The following is a 13,068-nucleotide window of genomic DNA, read 5'->3' on the forward strand; positions in this document are numbered from 1 at the left end:
ACTACCCAAGAGCAATGGCAAAAGAGTGTATAGCATAATAAAAGACAAGCAACTAGTAGCCTGCTTACAACATTGATATCAACCCCTATGACTCTACCAATGGGGGATTTGCTTGGGAAAAGTTTCTCATTATGGCAAGAGTTAAAGAAATGGGTAGAGGGATCTAACAAGCTAAGAGTAGCCAATTTGCATGACCACGATGCAGCCACATAGATACTGAGCAGCCTAACATAGAATTCAGTGCCTAAGTCCTTGCATGCAAATGCTTTCTAGGAGGGCATAGAGATGTATGCAATCCTACCAATGGTAGCATTGGGAGACATCACAAGAAAGGGGATCATAGACATAGGAGCATGAGTCAGCCATTAGGGGAGTTTTGAGGTCTTAAAAATGCATTTTAGGAGAGAGAGAGAGAGAGAGAGAGAGAGAGAGAGAGAGAGAGAGAGAGAGAGAGAGAAAGAGAGTGCTCTAGACTAATAGGAGCACAGCCTTTGTAACGAAAGTTCTATTTTAAAAAATACAAAAAATAATTTTATAAATATAAATATATATATATATATATAATATTATGACTTTGTATTATCAATATCTATGTTTAGCCTCTTATATTCGTAATTATGACACTCTTTGCATATTAATGATAAAAAATCCCAGCCGCTTTTATGTAATGATATTTTTGGATTAATGATAATGACATGTTTAATCTAAATTAAAATTAATAAAGAGCTTGGCACTTATTTTTTTCCCTCCTTTCTTTTATCCCTCTCATGTTTTTCCCTCCTTTGTGGTAGCTTAGTCCTCTCTCTCTCTCTCTCTCTGCCATGGATACATAAATTTGACCTTCAACAAGGCATTCAAGCTCCCAAATCACATCCATATTAGTGTTTAACTCATTGCAAAAAGATGGAAGATGGATTCCTACAATTATTAGCAAAGGTAATTGGATCACCATGCAACATGCAAAATATGGGAAAAGGCTAATATATGAGAGCTCGTTCATCTCTTCTTGGAAGGGTAGAATCCAAGATTTCAAGTTTGGAGTAAATAAGAATAGCATAAAAGAAGTACTGGTGCAACATGTGTTTATGCATAGAGAGCTATTTTTGGAACCTAGAACTTCAAATCTTCCAATGCATAAACCAAATTGTAAGGATTTGATTCTTAAATTATTTTTTTTCTTGAACTTGGTTTAAGGTTTTCCACTATAACATTTGTTCATTTGTCTTGTAGATGTCTAACCCTCTAATCTTGAGGAATGGCAACCAGTCGAGTCTATTATTGATGTTATTGATGTGATGCATGGCTTGGTTGGAGAAGAGATGTACAAATGTAGAAAGAAGACAGAGATTATAGAGAATGGAATATTCTTCTATGACCATTCTTATATTGTCCCCATGCAGAGTAGCCAATGGGGATTAATATCCCCCCTTCCTTTGCCCAAATTTTCAAGCTTTGTGTAATGAAGCATTCTACCAAGAAAAGAAATCTAACTATAAACTGAAACAAACATAAAATAACAAGAGAAATATTGCACCAAGACATTTTGCCATGGAGTGTGTGATTTTTGTGAGCTTTCAATTTCGTGCTTTTGTGATTGAAATTGATTTTTCGAGCTTTTTCAAGCTTGCAACAAGATGTATAGTATCAAGAATTGAGGAATTTGCGGTACAAAATTCTAAAAAATTTTCAAGATTGCTACAACCAAAACTTCTGCATCACCCAAAAAGAGTGCAATATCTAGAAAGAGCATGGGCAACCTTCCTCTAGTGAGCAATGGAGAACTTCTGTATCTCCCAAAAAGAGTATGGGCAACCTTCCTCTAGTGAGCAATGGAGAACTTCTGTATCTCCCAAAAAGATTGCAATATCTAGAAAAAGTATGGGCAACCTTCCTCTAGTGAGAAATGGAGAACTTCCGTATCTCCCAAAAAGAGTACAGTATCTAGAAATTTTCCAAGATTGATACACTCTAATCTTTTTGCAATAAAAAAGGACAAGCCACACCCTATTGATGTGAGCATGATGATGAGTGGGCCAAAACAATGAATGAGTTATGCTTATTTTTGGGCTTTCCACATGACAGGGCATATCTTACGTGATTGCCCTAACACAAAGGAAAGGTCAATGGGAGTTAGTGCAAGTTGATGTATAACCATGTGCTCCTTCGGTCGAAGGCTAAGTATGTGCATGTACACATAATACATATGTTTGCAAGCAAGAAATGCCTTTTGGATAGATTCTCTTCTTTGAAAATAAGGACAAGTGCACCTAGGCTCTTCTTTGATGTGCACATCATAACAACTCTCTATCAAGACTCGAAATACTGAATGTTGCCTCTCAAGTTTCACTATCTCCTCCAAGAAGGTTGCAACCATGCAAGCAACTGCCTCTATTCTCTTTTGTGCATCTTTGGAAATTCCATGCCTCCACTTGTGTCTCCTCCCATTTGAACCACCGTCTGCAGAAGTAAGAGGTTTTCTCTTCTCATTCTTTGATGGTGTTGCAAAGTAGGAAAACTTGAAACCATCATGTTTTAGACTGCTACACTCTTCCTTTGTTATATTTGTCCCTATATTAGCTGGCCACAAAAAAGGAACTATTGGTGATACTATCACTTGTTTTTGCACAACATTTGTATGTGTGACATCATGATTGCAAAACCATATCCATTGTGCAATGGTCTTGTCCTTATAGGCTCTCTCGGACCAAAAGCATGGTGCGACTAGCCCCACTTGCCGACTTTGTAACTTGTTGCTACAACTCTTTCTACCCTCCATACCAAAACATTTTCTCACACAGTTAGGTGGCATCCTTCGTAAAGCCCACTCCTCCTATGCCACTTCTACCTCTTCTACATAAGTCGATGTTCTTGTATTTGGCACATTTACTCCACTTTCCACAGGCTTGACTGGTATCTCTTCATTCTCCTCAATATTCTGAATATATATGTCTTCCAACTCACCATCATCAAACTGTATACTTTGTAGTCTGCCCCTATTTTTACGTTGCCTTGACTCAATCACATATCCTGGCTTGTGGGAACTTGCAGCTACTCCAGTTCCCTTCTTTTATCTATGCACAGTCTCCCTATCACCTTGCATTGTGGGCTCCTCATATAAAGGACTGCTAGCTACAACACCTTGCAATGCACGCACAACAGAGGCGGGATTTGGGGATTTCTTTTTGCTAGCATTAGCCATCAAAGAGTCCATTGAAGGCCCAAATCCAATATACCTACCCATGATATAGCCCGACCTCTTTGCACATTGGATATATGCATTCAAAACATCAGTAACACATGCATCATAGAGTGATATCTTTCGTTTTCCACCTTCACCTGCTAACCAGCTAGCATGGATGCTTTCCGACAAGTTTATGCTTGGAATCTGAGCATGTTCCTAGGGAGTTTTGTTATCCTATAGAGTAAAATCCAAGAACAAAGTTAGTATCCCTCTCCATTAGTACATTGTGTAGCAATTCTTTTAATGAGCTAAGAAAAACAGTTGACCTACATGAGATTCAATTCCTCCCCAATGGGAAATTCTTTGCTGCCACCATTTTAACCACCTATCCAAAGCCTTAATGTTATCCTTGTTTACATTTTGTGCCCACTAATCTCGGATAGCAGAGGCATGAAGCGATGCATGTTGACTTGTCGTTGCTAGCCTCCATGCTTCACACATTTCAATGTGATGCATTTGTTTATCTATGGTGACTAATTTCTTGGTATGCCTTTGTAAACTTTGCTCCCAATGAAAAAGACAAGAGAGCTCTCTCCCTTCCATTATGTTATGTGATCCTCCATTGTATACAGCCCTTACTGCCAACCAATTTGCACTTGCCTCATCGGACATGAATCCAGCAAAGTTAGGAGGATCATGACCACATTGAACCATGATGAAATTCATATTTTCCCAAAACAAGATTTGAGACTCTTCATCCTCCTCTTTAAATTCACATATTGCAATCACCTGCAATGCTCTCATGCTAGTTGATGATTTATACATTAGCATAGTATTTGCTGGCAACAATTCAAATTTAATGTAAGCTATAATAATGTTATCACATACCTAGGATCATAAACAAAACAAGACATGGTTGCCCATCCATGAACCCTATGGGTGTCATTGAAGTGCACCCATGCACTTTGTAGATCTCCGGTTCCTATTCGCCTCATATGATTCACTATGTCCACCCCTGATGCTGGTCTGTTAGTGGACATTTTAAACAAGAAGCACTTCTCCTTGGCATGACCTTGCCCAGGAAATCTACTTCCATGGAAAAATGGAAAGACACAGTGTCTTTGCAAAAGAATTATATTGTCATACCCATCACCAATGACCTGAACTTGATTAGCTCTCTCTTGTGAAACAATACCTTTGAATCAGTGTGTTTGCTAGATGGTTATTTCAAATGCAAGGCATACAACATTAGTAAAAAGTAATGAAATGCAAGATTACCCTTTATTCTGCACTAGTGGCATCATTTCTTCTAAAAAATGATTAAGATCCACCTCAATCGCCTCTGATTCATCTTCTTTTGTCAAAGATTCAAACAACATCTATCGAGCAACTAGCATTTGTATTTTTCATGGGCCTCTTTTTTCTATCTTTAGGACTATGCTAACAAGGCTCCGTACCTTTTCAATGGTTGCCCTCTTTGTGCCCTGTTGAACATCGTGAGCATGCTTCCCAACATGGATCGCCAACCGTGTCATTGTAGGGTCTAATGGCAACACATAATAGATTGAGCATCTGCAAACGGCTATACAACTAACAACCTTTTGACAATAGTGACATGTTATCTTGGAGTTTCCCTCACTCGCAGGATAGCCCATGCTCACCGGTCTATCTAAATGACAATGGAAAAAACATCATTGTATTTTCTCTCAATTATGTAGTAAGGACAAGTTACCTTGGGACATTGAAGACTTCCAAGACAATAGCTCAAATGCACTGTGCACTCTATTGCCATATTTGTTTGTGAGGGCTGTGACCAAAGGTGACCATCATATTTCTATTCCATACCCATCATTCGTTTCTTACTTTGTGTAGGTGGAAGCTCAAAAGCAATCATACCATTATACTCATTTGGGAGCTCATCCACCTTTTGCGGAGATCCACAAAGTGCTAGTAAAATTTTCAATCTACATGGCCTAGCTTTCTCCTCAATGAAGGCCACAATGGACTTATCATAGTGAGAGTGGAATTTAGGTGCCGGGAAGTGCTTAAAAATAGCTAAAAATTATGAATATCAAGGGAAAAATATTCAACGCCAAAGGCGGCGGCTCGATCTAGAACGATTTTAAGCGTCAAAGTGCTTTAAAGGTGCCCGAGCGACACTTGTTGATTTTTTATAATTTTTCAGACAGTCGTGCAGGTTGACACGAGCTACTGGCCAATGCGGGATGCTAAGACGGATGCCCAGGATTTTTCAGAGCTCAATTCCGAGTCCGGACAGGGAAATGGCCAAGAAACCGGTCAAGATATGAAAAGGTGGACACTTGGGAGGCCAAAATTCGGCATGCCTTTTGAGTTTGGACCCTCCCTCCCAAAATTTTATGCACCTCTTGATCAAAAAACGTGGAGAGAGAAGGAAGACATGGCGTGATCAAGAAATGGCGCATTTTTGGCTCTCTCTCCTCTCTCATCATGATTGTGGGCTGTGAGTACCCCATGGAACAGACATTGGGACTGATCTTCTCCTTCTTGGCCGATCTTATCGCCGCCCTTCGCCCGTAGAATGGTGGACTGAATGAAGAGAACCAGATCTAGTCTTTCTCTCTCCTCCCTCTCTCTCTTCTAAGGGGGAATTCATGTGGGAAGAGGAAGGAAGAAGAAAGAATGGTGGAGGCTTGTCCGGCATGGATCGGATTGCTCCACGGGCTAGAAATGGTGATTTGTGATCGTGCTGAGCATGAAGTGCTACTGATTTTCAGATTTGCAGCCATGGACATGAAACCCGAAACACGCAAATAAGCGGTAATTCAATTTTTTCAAAGGAAATTTGAGATTTTATGGCTTTTGATTGATAAAGTGTTGTTCATGTGGGCTAAAAATTGTTTATGTTGCTGTTTTCCATGAGTACTTGTTGATCATAATCATAAAATCAGAAAAATATGCATCTTGTGACTCAAAATAATACACTAAAACACATAAAATATGGAAAATCAAGGGAAAATGATGTTTTGGGGCATAAAAATGGGAAAATGAATAGGAACACCAACTAAATTTTCAATTTTGCTGCAAGAAGAAACTAAGGGCGACATCCCATAACCTATTTTGAATTTTCAGTAATTAAATAATGCAAAAAATAAGGGAAAATACAAGGAAAATAGAGAAAAATCACTAAAAATAGGGAAAAATGCATTTTGGGTGCGGAAAATTAATGAAAATTAAGAACAATGTTTGTGAATGTTTGTGGGGACTGAAGCATGAGGATTTTCCTCAGTTCAACCCCACCTTTTTATTCTAGTCTGTTTTTCCCGCTTTCTACACATAAAATGATGGCAAAATGCCCTATAAATCCATACAACAATGCAACATTTGATCGATGGGAGGGTAGAGTGGTTAAAGTGTGTCTAAATGTGGAGTAAAATGATGAAAAGACAGCTGTTGTTCGTGCAGCGCCGCATAAGAACGGTAGTTGAAAACCATTGAAAGGATGTTTTTCGCATGTGCACAATATTGATTTCATAATTGTTTGAGCACTTGGCATCCACAATATGCACAAACCATGGAAATATTTAAAGGTATCATAAATCCTGGATGCACATCAATTGCTTTCATTAGGACTTTGACCCACGTTGAGTGAGAAACATGACACCCTAAGCCATAGGCTAGTCGTGGGGTTTAGGGGAAAGAGGAGTAAGGACAATGGTACATTCATGTATATGATTAAATGGTACCTTGAGTGGATTTTGTGCGAAATGTTTATATGTTGAGCGATGCATCGAGGGGCCAATCCCCAAGGTGTAGGAGAGTCGCAGAGGGGTGGCGGCATTCAGCCGTTGGAGGACCCCCTATGTCTGTGCTTCGTGCCATTAGGCAATGTGTAAGGGACTCCCTCTGAGGAGTAGTGGGTGAGAGAAGAGTGGACTACAAACGACGTAATACAAACGTAAGATGTCTAGGAAGGCAATGTATGTGTTATCAACGCTCCTGGCCGCGAGGCCGTGGGGTTGTTGAGCGTGTGAGATAGAGGTCCGGCTAGTGCACGAGCCAGTGCCGGCCCGTTCTAGGTTCCATCAGTGGTGCGTCTGCCGGGAGCTGCCGATAAGTGGCGGTCTCCAAATCTTGGTCTCATAAGGGACTTGTTAGTTTTATTGGTCGATAGCCGCCTTGAAGCGGTGGATATCAAGTTAGTCTGATAAAAACTTTGGTCATTAGTATGACGGTCAATCCAAGAAATTCCCAACACCCAAAGGATACTTTGTCTATCTTGAACAGTCTAGTGGGATCTTTAACACGTTGGGTGATTGACTATTTTACCCTTTGCCCTGTCAGTGATACCATGCTTGAGTTTGGGTCCCTATGGGGAAATACCCATGGAGCTACCTCTAAGATTAATAGCCCATGGCGATTAGAGAAAAGGGAAAGTGAAAGTAGTGCTAAGATGACACAGTCATCTATGATAATTCATGATGATAATGTCATAGAAAAGACTGTGACAATGATGGTTAATATGCACATAGGAGGACATGATGATTATGATCTAAAGATACATCCGATGCTAGTGCCCAATGCAATTGGGTACCGTAGTGTGATTGCCAAGATCCATAAAGCATTGGATGATGTCCATGTGTGTGGAAAACCATTGTTAGTAAGGAAGATTTCATTAGGACCTATCCTAAGTTCTAGCAAAGTGGTGGTAGATGAGAATAGGCTTACTAGAACACCACTAGCAGATGATGGGATAGATTCCCTATTGCATAGTGTTGGACTCCCTAAACCACTTTGTGAGTTGGCGGAAAGGGAAGGTCATGGAATTAGTGACTCTTCCACACCAGTAAAGGTGGAAATGGAAGAGGTTAAAGACCCTAATACACTGGTATTAGGTCAAGAGGAATACGAAGATTTTAATGACCCAGTCTTGATCCCAAAAGGGAGGACTAAATGTTCTCCTCTTTATAGGGATCTCCCAGTGTTTTATAGGTTGCCGAATGAGGATCGGATGATTCATTTAAGAGAATACGACCTGACTTGTATTGCAAGTGGGTTTGACGATATACATCGGATGCTTGTATTCCCAAGTACCCTAAAGGGGGAGGCAAGGAAATGGTACTGGAACCTCCCAAGAGGGTCAATCAAATCATTTGAGGAGTCTTGTGATAGATTTCTAGATGAGTATGAAAAGAAGCTCCCTATGATTCAGGTCTTAGGGCAGCTTATGCAGTTTAGACAGGAGTCTTATCCTTCTGTTAAAGAGTATGCTAGAGCCTTTGATAGTATTCTTAGGCTTTGGCCAAGAAGAGCCAGTGCACTACCAGATGATGTGCTATGTGAGCTCTTTCTGAATGGCTTAGAGATTAATACGCAAATCCAAGTGGGACTGCAGAATCCTAAGTCGTTAAGGGAAGCAAAAATGCATGCCATCGATTATGAGGGTCATATTCAGAGATGTTGGGAAAACTTTTGGAGTTTTCCCCGCTCAGTACACGTGCATCCTAGCTTCCAACCATTTCTGCAAGAAGACAGCTCACTTGTTGATACCAAGGTAGCCTATGAGGGGAACCTTGGTGGCCAAAATTTCAAAGCAAAAAATGGTCATCTTATGAGCAGTAATGACATGCCTCTCAGTGAACAGGTTCCAAGCCATGTAAGTCCCAGTAGGGCTTGCAACACTTCCACGAGAGATAGTTGTGATGGAAATATGGATCGCACCAATGGGCCTATGAGTGTTGATAAGAATTCTGTGTGTGGTTCTAATTTTGTTGCTAGTAAGGCTTTTGAGAGACCTTTATCATCTCTAAGTGAATCATGCTTCCGGATGGATGTTGTTCCTTCCAGTGAAAGCATGGTTCTTATGGAAGAAAATTTGCAGTATGGACGTAAACAAGTAAAGACATCTTTTGTAAAGAGGATGCAAAATGCTAAAAGTTCACATGTGCTTCACAAAGGTCATAAGGATGTGAGGCCATTTAGCCATAGGGATAAGTTTGCATTGAGTTCGTTAGACAACTGCAGCAAATTGAGGGAATGCAAGAATATTAAGGGGAATGTGAGATGGGTTTGGAGACCCAAAATCTCCAAAAGTATGGTAGGAGTGTCAGATGCAAGGCCAAGGATCCCATCTGGATATATTCTATTGAACCCCCAAGAGGGTAAGATTGGATATACATCTGACCATATACACTGCCTTGGGACACACCCATGTGATATGCTTAGGCTTGAAGTTCTACCTAGTTTGGATCGTAGCACTGATCTACGTGAAAACCCAAATAGGGGAGGTTTGAATGAGTACAAAGCTATGATTCTTTCTCCCAAAGGAGCCACTCAGCCGCTTGAATGACCAGGTTATTCGGATTACAATAAATGTGGGACATGCGAGCCCACTAAGGTTGCTCATTCAGCTCATAGTGCCCAAGAAGGGATCGGTCTTATTGATGAGTTATTTGTGGAAAGGCTTGGACTTGTAGCTCTACAAGAAGAAAACCATAAGATTAAAAAGAAAAAAAAATACAAGATCAAGCTTTTAGCTAACTTGCATGAGTAGCATGGGGCTAGTCGACCTATGATATGCTATCTTTGGCACCTTGGGTAGTCTCAGAGGGTGTGATGTATATGCCAAGGACATCAGTATTACGTGGACTAAAATGACCTATCTAGTTTTAAGCTAGGAAGGCTAGCTGCTTTGGATATTACCTCCAGATTTTGTTAGGCCAAGAGGGTCGATTTAGTTTTGTAGTGAAGTATTTTATTTCATTAGGCCAAGAGGGCCATTTCCCTGTCTAGTGCGGGTGCGTTTAATTGGGTTTTTGTTTTAAGTGTTGTGCTGGACAGGTTTTGTGATTCGTGAAATTTAGTGGAGCTTGGAGGAGCCTTTGCTGTGATGGAAGCTTCTTGTGGCCAATCCAGGTGATACCTCTCCTTTTCGAGTACCTTTCTTTCCTGTTATATGTGTATTTGTACTTGTCAAGGGGATACATTTTTGTTGGGGACCGGCAACCAAGGCATGAAGTCCCAGTTTTAGGCTAATTATGTTTGAGGGAGGTCGGAGTAGTCATTGCCTCCTGTAAAGACATTGTCAGGTATCGAACGACCTATTTTAGAAGGAAGTCCAGTGGCCTTGTTTTGCTAGCCTGCTAGGCAGCCGTCCTAGGAGTTCTTGTTAGTAGTGAGGCAGTTAGAGAAGCCTGCCAGAAGATAATAATAATGATGCCAAGAAACCTTGAACATCCCAAAAGATGAATATAAATACGAAGGTATGTAAAAAGGGGTTCTAACCCCTATCAAAGAAAAGAAAAGAAATGAAAATGTATAGGCAGTTGATCATTGCCTTGCGAAGGCCTGGTAGGTTCCTGGGGACGAGTCAGACCCGGGGCCGATACCTTGTCTTCCTAGGGGTGGCTTCTTACTGGAAAAAGAATGATAAAACAAGGAAGGTTGGAGCGAAAATAAAAGTGAGCATTAGAAAAGGATTAAGTGTCTCCTTGCGAGGGCTTGGTAGGTTCTTGGGTGCCGAGACAGGTCCTGAGACCGATGCTCTGTTCTCCTTGGGTCACTACGCTCAGCTCCCTCCTTTTTACATGCCCAAGTATGTTGATAAAATAAAAACCCTAAAAGAAGAAATGTACTGAAAGAAAATATTCCTTGATCAGGCTATAGGAGTCCTCGCCTTGTAGGAGCTCCTAGTTGTGTTGTTTAGTTGGTAAGTAGTTCAGACTACCACTTAGGGCAACCGCTTTGATAGGTTTTTAGTTTGGCTGTGTTGGAGCAGCTGGTTAGTGACTCACTTTGGATATTCTATTAGATGATGCTAGGCCTACTCCTTGTGGATGTCATGCCTTGGTTCTGTCCAGGGGTAGGGGGAGCATTGTGCTGAGTTTTATTATATGTTTGTTTTGTATCAGCTTGATGCTTCTTTGGTTGTTTATGTGCAGATATGTTCGTGGATTCGACGGGCTGAGTTGCCCTATCCCGTGGTCGCCAATGAGAGCGGAATTAAGGTGCCGGGAAGTGCTTAAAAATAGCTAAAAATTATGAATATCAAGGGAAAAATATTCAACGCCAAAGGCGGCGGCTCGATCTAGAACGATTTTAAGTGTCAAAGTGCTTTAAAGGTGCCCGAGCGACACTTGTTGTTTTTTCATAATTTTTCAGACAGTCGTGCAGGTTGACACGAGCTACTGGCCAATGCGGGATGCTAAGCCGGACGCCCAGGATTTTTCAGAGCTCAATTCCGAGTCTGGACGGGGAAATGGCCAAGAAACCGGTCAAGATATGAAAAGGTGGACACTTGGGAGGCCAAAATTGGGCATGCCTTTTGAGTTTGGACCCTCCCAAAATTTTATGCACCTCTTGATCAAAAAACGTGGAGAGAGAAGGAAGACATGGCGTGATCAAGAAATGGCGCATTTTTTGCTCTCTCTCCTCTCTCATCATGATTGTGGGCTGTGAGTACCCCATGGAACAGACATTGGGGCTGATCTTCTCCTTCTTGGCCGATCTTATCACCGCCCTTCGCCGTAGAATGGTGGACTGAACGAAGAGAACCAGATCTAGTATTTCTCTCTCCTCCTTCTCTCTCTTCTAAGGGGGAATTCATGTGGGAAGAGGAAGGAAGAAGAAAGAATGGTGGAGGCTTGTCCGGCATAGATCGAATTGCTCCACGGGCTGGAAATGGTGATTTGTGATCGTGCTGAGCATGAAGTGCTGCTGATTTTCAGATTTGCAGCCATGGACATGAAACCCGAAACACGCAAATAAGCGGTAATTCAATTTTTTCAAAGGAAATTTGAGATTTTATGGCTTTTGATTGATAAAGTGTTGTTCATGTGGGCTAAAAATTGTTTATGTTGCTGTTTTCCATGAGTACTTGTTGATCATAATCAGAAAATCAGAAAAATATGCATCTTGTGACTCAAAATAATACACTAAAACACGTAAAATATGGAAAATCAAGGGAAAATGATGTTTTTGGGCATAAAAATGGGAAAATGAATAGGAACACCAACTAAATTTTTAATTTTGCTACAAGAAGGAACTAAGGGCCACAGCCCATAACCTATTTTGAATTTTTAGTAATTAAATAATGCAAAAAATAAGGGAAAATACAAGGAAAATAGAGAAAAATCACTAAAAATAGGGGGAAAATGTATTTTGGGTGCGGAAAATTAATGAAAATTAAGAACAATGTTTGTGAATGTTTGTGGGGACTGAAGCATGAGGATTTGCCTCAATTCAACCCCACCTTCTTGTTCTAGTGTGTTTTTCCCGCTTTCTACACATAAAATGATGGCAAAATGCCCTATAAATCCATACAACAATGCAACATTTGATCGATGGGAGGGTAGAGTGGTTAAAGTGTATCTAAATGTGGAGTAAAATGATGAAAAGACTGTTGTTTTTATGTGCATGCCATATAGGTCGGTGAATAATTATAAAATAAGAGCCTAGTAGCACGAGGGTATCCTCGGTGCTAGGTTCGTGCAGCGCCGCATAAGAACGGTAGTTGAAAACCATTGAAAGGATGTTTTCCGCATGTGCACAATATTGATTTCATAATTGTTTGAGCACTTGGCATCCACAATATGCACAAATCATGGAAATATTTAAAGGTATCAGAAATCTTGGATGCACAGCAATTGCTTTCATTAGGACTTTGACCCACGTTGAGTGAGAAACAGGACACCCTAAGCCATAGGCTAGTCGTGGGGTCTAGGGGAAAGATGAGTAAGGACAATGGTACATTCATGTATACGATTAAATGGTACCTTGAGTGGATTTTGTGCGAAATGTTTATATGTTGAGCGACGCATCGAGGGGCCAATCCCCAAGGTGTAGGAGAGTCCCAGAGGGGTGGCGGCATTCAGCCGTTGGAGGACCCCCTATGTCTGTGCTTCGTGCCA

General features: G+C 40.9%; 1 pseudogene; it reads right to left on the bottom strand.

Moving 5' to 3' along the window:
* Positions 1-3,481: 3,481 nt before the first annotated feature.
* Positions 3,482-4,697, bottom strand: LOC148008691 (uncharacterized; annotated as a pseudogene).
* Positions 4,698-13,068: the final 8,371 nt, after the last annotated feature.

The sequence above is a fragment of the Lygodium microphyllum genome, unplaced genomic scaffold (assembly GCF_053477565.2).
Source record: "Lygodium microphyllum isolate KBCC unplaced genomic scaffold, Lygodium_microphyllum_v1.1.10 scaffold_82, whole genome shotgun sequence".
Taxonomy (NCBI): Eukaryota; Viridiplantae; Streptophyta; class Polypodiopsida; order Schizaeales; family Lygodiaceae; genus Lygodium; species Lygodium microphyllum.